At 54.2% G+C, this 7666-nt stretch overlaps 1 long non-coding RNA gene across 3 annotated transcripts; it reads right to left on the bottom strand.

Moving 5' to 3' along the window:
• Positions 1 to 3719: 3719 nt before the first annotated feature.
• On the bottom strand, positions 3720 to 7222 carry LOC309806499. Of its 3 annotated transcripts, none has more exons than XR_014294402.1 (3): positions 5319 to 6993; positions 4396 to 5196; positions 3720 to 3863 (listed from the first exon to the last, which is right to left on the bottom strand). It is a non-coding gene; the product is annotated as an uncharacterized lncRNA (long non-coding RNA). The 3 variants fall into 3 exon arrangements; XR_014294400.1 differs by lacking the exon at positions 3720 to 3863 and adding an exon at positions 7003 to 7222 and having other exon boundaries at positions 4293 to 5196; positions 5319 to 5439; XR_014294401.1 differs by lacking the exon at positions 3720 to 3863 and adding an exon at positions 7003 to 7222 and having other exon boundaries at positions 4293 to 5196; positions 5319 to 5395.
• Between the last annotated feature and the right edge of the window lie 444 nt (positions 7223 to 7666).

Here is a 7666-nt window from a genome sequence, read left to right as displayed (position 1 = left end):
ATAAACAAAAAGAGTCAGGAAAATGCTGGAAACGATTAGCAATGGAGGGAGGAATAGGGCTTTCCCTACAGATGTTTAAAATACTGTAAAGTGTCCATAACTGAAAGTGTGGTGCTGGTACATAAATGGACTGATCAGTGGGACAGACTAGAAGATCCAAAAGTAGACCCACATACATATGTGGAGTTTAAGTACGATAAAGGCAGCACCTCAGGTTGGGGAAAAGATAGCCTTTTTAATAAAAGGTATTGGGTAATTTGGATAGCCATTTGGATCCTTGTCACCCTACACACTATAGAATAAGCTCCAAGTGGATCAGAGATATAAATATAAAACATGAAACCATAGAGGCTCTAGAAGAAAACATGTGAATTGCTTTATAACTTGGGTATGGAAAAATCCTTTCTAAATATTGTTCTAAATTCAGTATCAACAGAGGAAATGATCAATAAATTCAATTATTTTACATACAAAACATTCCAGAACACACACACACACACACACACCACAGAACAACAACAACAAAAAAACAAAGGCAAAAGACCAGTGACAAGTTGAGAACAAGCACTTGCCAGTTGTCTCTAAGGGCTAATCTACTTAATATGAAGAGAGTTTCCAGAAATGGGGAAGGAAAAAACCAAGAGCAATGGACTAGGGGGCAAGAGCCAGGAATACTCTTTTCCTCAGAAAAAAAATGGGTGTCAAAGGACCTCAACACATAAATAAATGCTCAGCGTCATTTGTAGTGAGAGAAAAGCAAATCTGTTTTCTGAAGTACCGGTTCTCAGCCATCAGGTTGAGAAAACCCCAGAGGTGTGACAGCTAATTTTACTGGCGAGGCTCTGGGGTGAGGGGTAGTGAACATGCAAAACAACACAGCTTATGGAGGCAATTGGCCAGATCTGACAAAGTGACCGGTGTGCTTCCCTTGGTCTGTCCTAGGGATGTACACACATGCAAGAGCAGGAGATGACAAACGTGGGGGGGGTTTCTTGGCAGCTGTGGGATTGGAAAGCATTCAGATGTCTGTGAGATGCTGCTTGGAGCTGTGGCAGGTCTACAAGACGGAAAACCCAATTGCTGCAGGGGATGGAGAATGACAGGAAATAATCTCCAGCCTGTGTTGTTAAGTGAAAACTAGAGTGGAGATCTGTGAATTCAGTGCACTCTCTTTTGTATGGAAATGATGTCACAAGACGAAACACGGAAAGAACTAACTATAAACTAATCAAAATAGGAGCCCACAGGGAGTGGGGTGGAGGCACAGGCTGGGAGCATGGCCTCTCCAGGGTACACTTTGACTTTTGAACCAGGTCAATATTTCATATATTCAAGCAATTAAATTACAAAGGAAAATTTCCTGATACTGAGAACAAGCTGAGAAAAAGTAAACCTAACTGCATATCTTATTAATAATATAATCTCATGAAGGAAAAAAATCATTTCAAGTAATTTTAGAACACTGTAGCTTTAGCACCCATTCTCAGTGTGACACAGGACAGAAAGGACTGGAAGGAAGCCTTAGACTCTGTTCAGAGCTTAGGGGGCAAACAGCTTGTCAAAGACAACTTCAGACAATTGTGGAAATTTAAATATGGCCTGGGCACATGATGATGTTTAGAAGCTATTTTTAGCTTGGTGTTCTATTTTGAACATGATTCAGTAATGGTATTATGTCATGCAGAAAGCAATTCTTATTTTTTAAGAGGTGAATATTGAAGTACTTATGCATGAAACGTCATCAAGTCTGTAATTTACTCTAAAATATTTCAACCATAAGGTTATTAAAACAAGTCTGGCAGGTGGTAACAGGTTAACATAGAAAGTGGGTACAGGGGGGCACGGTCCTCGCCGTGGCACTGTCCTCGCTGATCTTCTGCATTTGAAATGTTTCATCCGTGAAAAACACAATGATTTTGTTAAACAAAATTTCCGAAAGGGAGACCCGATGGAAATAAAAAGAAAGTTATTTGGGGTTTGTGAGGACTGCAGCCTGGGACACAGGTTCAAGAAGCAACTGAACTGTGTTGCACTGAATTACAGACAAAATGGCGGAGGAGGCCTGTAAAGACAAAAACTGCAAGGTCACAGTGTTACACAAGTTTTTTTTTTTTTTGCTGTACCCGGGCCTCCCACTGTTGTGGCCTCTCCCGTTGCGGAGCACAGGTTCCGGACACGCAGGCTCAGCGGCCATGGCTCACGGGCCCAGCCGCTTCGCGCCATGCGGGATCTTCCCGGACCGGGGCACGAACCCACGTCCCCTGCATCGGCAGGCGGACTCTCAACCACTGCGCCACCAGGGAAGCCCTACACAAGTTTTTTAAATAAAGAATTATAATTGGAGCTGGCAAGACATGAGGGTGCTTGTTTAGTGAGGCTTGGTTGGAGTCTGAAATGGTTGCGTAGTCACAAGGGGAGACCTTGAGGCCTCAAGTTTGCAGCTGGCAGCTGCACTTCTGAGTACGGCTGGGGGTTCCTTGGGTCTGGTGCAGCTCAGAGAAAGCTCAAGTTCTCGGTGGGGCAGGGACATGTCTGAGACCAGATCCTCAGTGGCCACCTGACTCCATTTTTGCTTGCCTGAACTGGGATCACTCCATTGTCATTTCAACTTGTCATCAGTTTAAAAAAAGGACAAGGAGGGCTTCCCTGGTGGCGCAGTGGTTGAGAGTCTGCCTGCCGATGCAGGGGACGTGGGTTCGAGTCCCGGTCCGGGGAGATCCCACATGCCGCGGAGTGGCTGGGCCCGTGAGCCATGGCCGCTGAGCCTGCGCATCTGGAGCCTGTGCTCCACAACGGGAGAGGCCACAACAGTGAGAGGCCCGCGTACCACACACACAAAAAATAAATAAAATAAATAAATAAATAAAAAAGGACAAGGAGGATCTGCTTTAGACAAGACACAGGCACGGCGGGGGTTGGGGGGCGTGATGCTGGCATTTAAGCTGGTCCTTGAGAAGCGAGACATGAGTGCTGGGAGTGAGGGCCTGGGTCTCGGGTGGTTGATAGTCTCTTGACCCCTTATTTTTAGCAACTTGCTTATCCCGAAAAAGCATTTTCTCAAATAACTAAAAAGCTATTGAGGGCCTTTTCTCACAAGGATCCATTCTTCTTTGATGGCCAAGTTTGAGCTCACCTCCTACATTAAACCAGATGGTCTTGTGTTCAGCCAACAGCTTCTCTGGAAACCAGGACGGACGCCTCGGGGACGGCCCAGCTGCTCCTCTGGGCCAGAGAGGCCCACTAGTGGGGTCCCGGGAAGGGGGGTGGGGTTCCAGCTGGGGGGCAGCCTGGAAGCCTGCGCTGTCAGCCCGGAGCCTGGCCGGGCAGAGGTGGCCTGCCCTTCAGGCCTGTCCACTCTGTCACTCCTGTTCCAGGCTTTCTCAGACGCAGATCGTAAGATCCCTGGCGGATCAACATGTAACTGGCAGCTCCTTCTCTCCAAGGGAAAAGTAAACTATGCAGATGGGTCTGGGACCCCATGAAGCCCAAGTCAGTGAGGTGATTCACCCGGGAAGTGGGATCTCTCTGGGGGCGAGTGGGGGCTTGGAGCTCCCTCTCAGTCCATCCCTGGGGCTGAGGGCCCTCGAGCTCTTTGGCAGAGCTGTTTTCTGAAGAATCCAAAGAAGTTAGAAGCCAAAGTGATGTAACCCACGGTCAGGATTTGAAGAGTAAAATCAAGTTATAAACTTTATTTTTACAAACATATCAATTTATCATTCGTTGACCCTGGTGCCATTTTGGACCATCCAGGAGATTCTCTCAGGCTCAACTGGAGAAGAAAGTTCAGAGCATTTGATGGGGCCGTGAGGTCGAGGCTAAAAGAGAGTCTGAGTTTCAAGGAGAAAGTGTGTGTCCTGCAGGCGCTGCAACAAATCACCACAAACTCTGTGACCCTTGTGATGACACCAGGCCCACCCAGATGACCCAGGATGACCCCCCAATTGGAGAGGATCCAAACTGTAGAGGGCGGTGGAAACCGGCAGGAGGGCACAGAAGATGGGACAGGTGTGCCGGTGCCGGCTGCCCCTTGGCAAACACTGGCAGCCAGGCTGCACCCAGGGGGGCAGGTGGTCTCAGGCGCCCTGACAGGAGACCCGCAGAAGGAGGATGGGGGGAAGGAGGTGTTCCCTCTTCCTGCACCTCTGTTGCCGATGGGCCTGATTCCGGGAGGGAGGAGTGGGGTGAGGGGGGCGTCTCTTAAATTATGACAAGAGTTTAGAAGGACCGGGGGTGAGAGGTGGAGAGAGGGTGTACGGCCTCCTAACTAACGCAGCCGCGTAACAAAGCTGGTTAGTGGTCTGGGCACAGCCCAGCTGGTCTCCCCCGGGGCTCGCAGGCCGGAAACAGCCTGTCGACCTGTGCAGTCCGACGCTGGGGGCCCTCTTCCAGACTCACTGGTTCTTGGTGGGGTTCAGATCCTGGCTGTTGTGGGGCTGGGGTCCCCTCTTGTGCCTGGCCGCCTTCCATGGGCAGTTCCTAGAAGGCCAGCAGGAGAAATCTCTCTGATGTCTTTTAGGTCTGACCCACCCAGGAGAATCTTCCATTTGATTAACCTGAAGTCAACTGCCTTGGGACCTTAGTTACCCTGCAGAGTCCCAGGGGTGGTGTCCCAGCCGATTCACACTCAGGGGAGGGGTCAGTATGAATTTTAAAAATGCCCCGTTCTGGCTGTGAGAAGGACCATGAGGCTGCAAAGGGAGGGAGGCTCCCAGCTCCCCGCCCCAGGCGGTGGACGTGTGCTGGGGAGCAGACACACAGCCACAGGGAGGGGGAGGACGGTCCAGAGCCCCCAGAGATGGTGCAGACGGGGAGCCGGTGGCAGAAATTCCAGCTTCTCTCTTTTAATCTAAAGCGTCTGAATGTGCACAATTCTAAGAACTGTGACAAACACACACCCACGTGACCCACACACCATCAAGACAGACAACGCTTCCATTATCCGGAAAGTCCCCTGTGCCCTTCCCGCCACCGATCAGCTTTCCCACCCTCGAGCTTCCGCAGACAGAACCACACAGCACGTGTGAGTTTGGCGTCTTTCACTCGGCACGATGTGTTTGGAGCTCACACGTGCTCTGTGGTGTCACGCGTGGAGTCCGTGGCGTGGAGGGGCCTTGGCTTGCCGTCCTTTCTCCTGTGCACAGGAGAACATTCTCCCCGAGTCTTTGGTGGGCACAGGGCTCAGGGTGGTGTGGCGGGCTGTGAGGGAAGAGTGAGGGATTCCAGGGTCCTGCAGGGGCTCTAACATGGGCGCGCCACCCCCCGCCGCCCCTCGCCACACAGCCCCTCCTGACCGCGGGCGGTGGCTCGTCCCGGCTCACCTTGCTCCCCAAGCGGCCATCCAGACTTCACTGGAGGAGGGCCTCTCAGTCTCCGGGGACCATAAGTGTCATCATCCCTGCAGCCAAAAGACAGGGGAGCAGCTGAACTTAAAATCCTGACCTGGGAAGGCATCACTTCCTTTAGACCGCAGCTGCCAGGCCAGCAGTCGGGATGGCGAGCGGAGGTGCCCAGGGCAGGGCTGGCCCGCGGGTCTCCATCAGTGAGCTGCGTGGCCAGCAGCCCTCGGACCTACAGCCTCCTGCCCGCCCTCAAAAATCATGGATGGAAAAGTGTTCCTTCCTGCACATTCTTAGCATCAAAAACGCATCATAAAGACCAAATACTGGCTGTAGCAATAAATGTGAAGGTGATCGACTCTTCCATGAAAAACAAAGACCATCAGACAGGGTCAAACGCCCCTGAAGGCCATGTTCAGAACGCACACCAGGACAGCGTGTCTGGAGTTTGAAAGTGAAAGGACGACAAAAAAAGAGTCACAAAACACAAACCAAGGCAGGCGAGGCCGAAGCCCTTCTGCCGTCCGGGCAGGACCCCTGGAGGCCGCAGCCTTGAGGTCGATTTCACAAACATCCCGGCCTCTGAACCCACACTCGGATGGATTGCAGGGCTGGGTCAGAATAAAGGGATCCCGGAGATGGGCTGCGTGTGCGCTGTCCGCCCCGTGCCTGCCGCCGGATCCCGGGCAGCTTCCAGGTGGGGCTGGCAGGGGGCCTCCGAGCGCCCCTGGGATCCCACTGCAAGGACCAGGCTTCGTGGGAGGAGCAGCCAGGAGAGAGGCCGGGTGCTGCCCCTGGCAGTGTGGGTCAGGACACATAGGGGGGCGGCCGGCCCCCTGAGGAGGTTCTGCACCCCCGGCCAACCCGGTGCCCTGTAGCTCCAACTGTGCAGAGAAGGGAGCCACAGGGCCTGGGAAAGAGCGGGATCCTGACCCACCGACAGGAACGGGGGAACTGGCTTTGCGCTCGTTTGCGGGACTTCACATGATGTTCTAGAACATTTCCTTTACAAACTTGGAAGGGACGTGGGCATGCTGGGCTGGAGGTTTCCCTTACAGTAGTTTTAAAAGAATGAAGGCGGATCCTTGTCCTTATCTGGCCGAGGCGCTTGAGGCCGGGTCCCAGCCAGGGACTCCAGTTAGAGAGGTGATTCACGGATTAAAGGCGCGGTCCTCTTAAAGGGGAAGTTTCTGATTTCTCACTGTCCTTCAGGAAGAGGTCTCTGGGGTGACCACCTCCAGGCGGGGTGGGGAGGCCTGCGAGTGGGGGGAGCCCCCAGACCCATGCCTCGGCCCCCCGACCTGGGTGCAGATCCTGGGTCCCCAGGAGGGAGCCTGAGCCTGGTGGGGGCTGCAGGGGCCCTGCAGAGGCTCCTGGAGCCCCGGCGCCCCCTCCCTGACCAGGCTTGCTGCCCTAAAGCTGCCCTTTCCTGCCAGCCCTCAGCCTCCCCTCCACGGCCACGTCCGGGGGCTCGAGCTGCCTTGGCCCCAAATGGAGAAGTGTGTGAGGTGAGGGGGTGAGGCCTCGGGTGGGTGCGACCCTGTTACAAGCCCAATTTGCGGCTGAGGACACTGAGGTGAAGGTGACTGGCTCAAGGTCACACCGCTGAGGGGATCATCCCTCAGGCCGGGCTCCTTCTGGTGACAGCGGGGCAGTGGACACTTACCGCCAGCAGCTGTCGGGTTCCCATGGAGCTGAGTGTGACATCAGGCAGGGGCTGAGCCCCTAGGGAGACTCCTGACCCCTCCTCTACACGGGTGCTGCTCCCCCCCGAGTCACGCGGGCCCCGCGGCCCAGCGCCCTGCTCTCATGGCCCCATTGTGTGAGGGGTTGGGGTGGGGTGCCATCGCCCCGTGGGCGGCCCCACCCAAGGACACTAGCCAGGTCCCCCCCGACTAGGCCCGCGCGGAGGCCCCACCCACCTCTCCTGACCCCAATGCCAAAGGGCTTCGGACTCCTGCCCTCCTTCTTCAGCTGCAGCCCCTCCCACACACCCCCAGCCCCCCACCCTTCCTGGGGGAGGCCCTCTTACTGCTCTGAATCTAGGCCCAAATCTGCCAGCCCCTCCAGAAGGCCAGAGCTGGGTTTTTTTTTTTTTTTTTTTTTTTTGCGGAACGCAGGCCTCTCACTGTTGTGGCCTCTCCCGTTGCGGAGCACAGGCTCCGGACGCGCAGGCTCAGCGGCCATGGCTCACGGGCCCAGCCGCTCCGCGGCATGTGGGATCTTCCCGGACCGGGGCACGAACCCGTGTCCCCTGCATCGGCAGGTGGACTCTGAACCACTGCGCCACCAGGGAAGCCCCCGAGCTGGTTTTTGATGCCGGGATGCTG

The sequence above is a fragment of the Mesoplodon mirus genome, assembly GCF_964341445.2.
Source record: "Mesoplodon mirus genome assembly, chromosome: 6".
NCBI classification, from domain to species: Eukaryota; Metazoa; Chordata; class Mammalia; order Artiodactyla; family Ziphiidae; genus Mesoplodon; species Mesoplodon mirus.
This window is presented reverse-complemented; position numbering and strand designations above follow the sequence as displayed.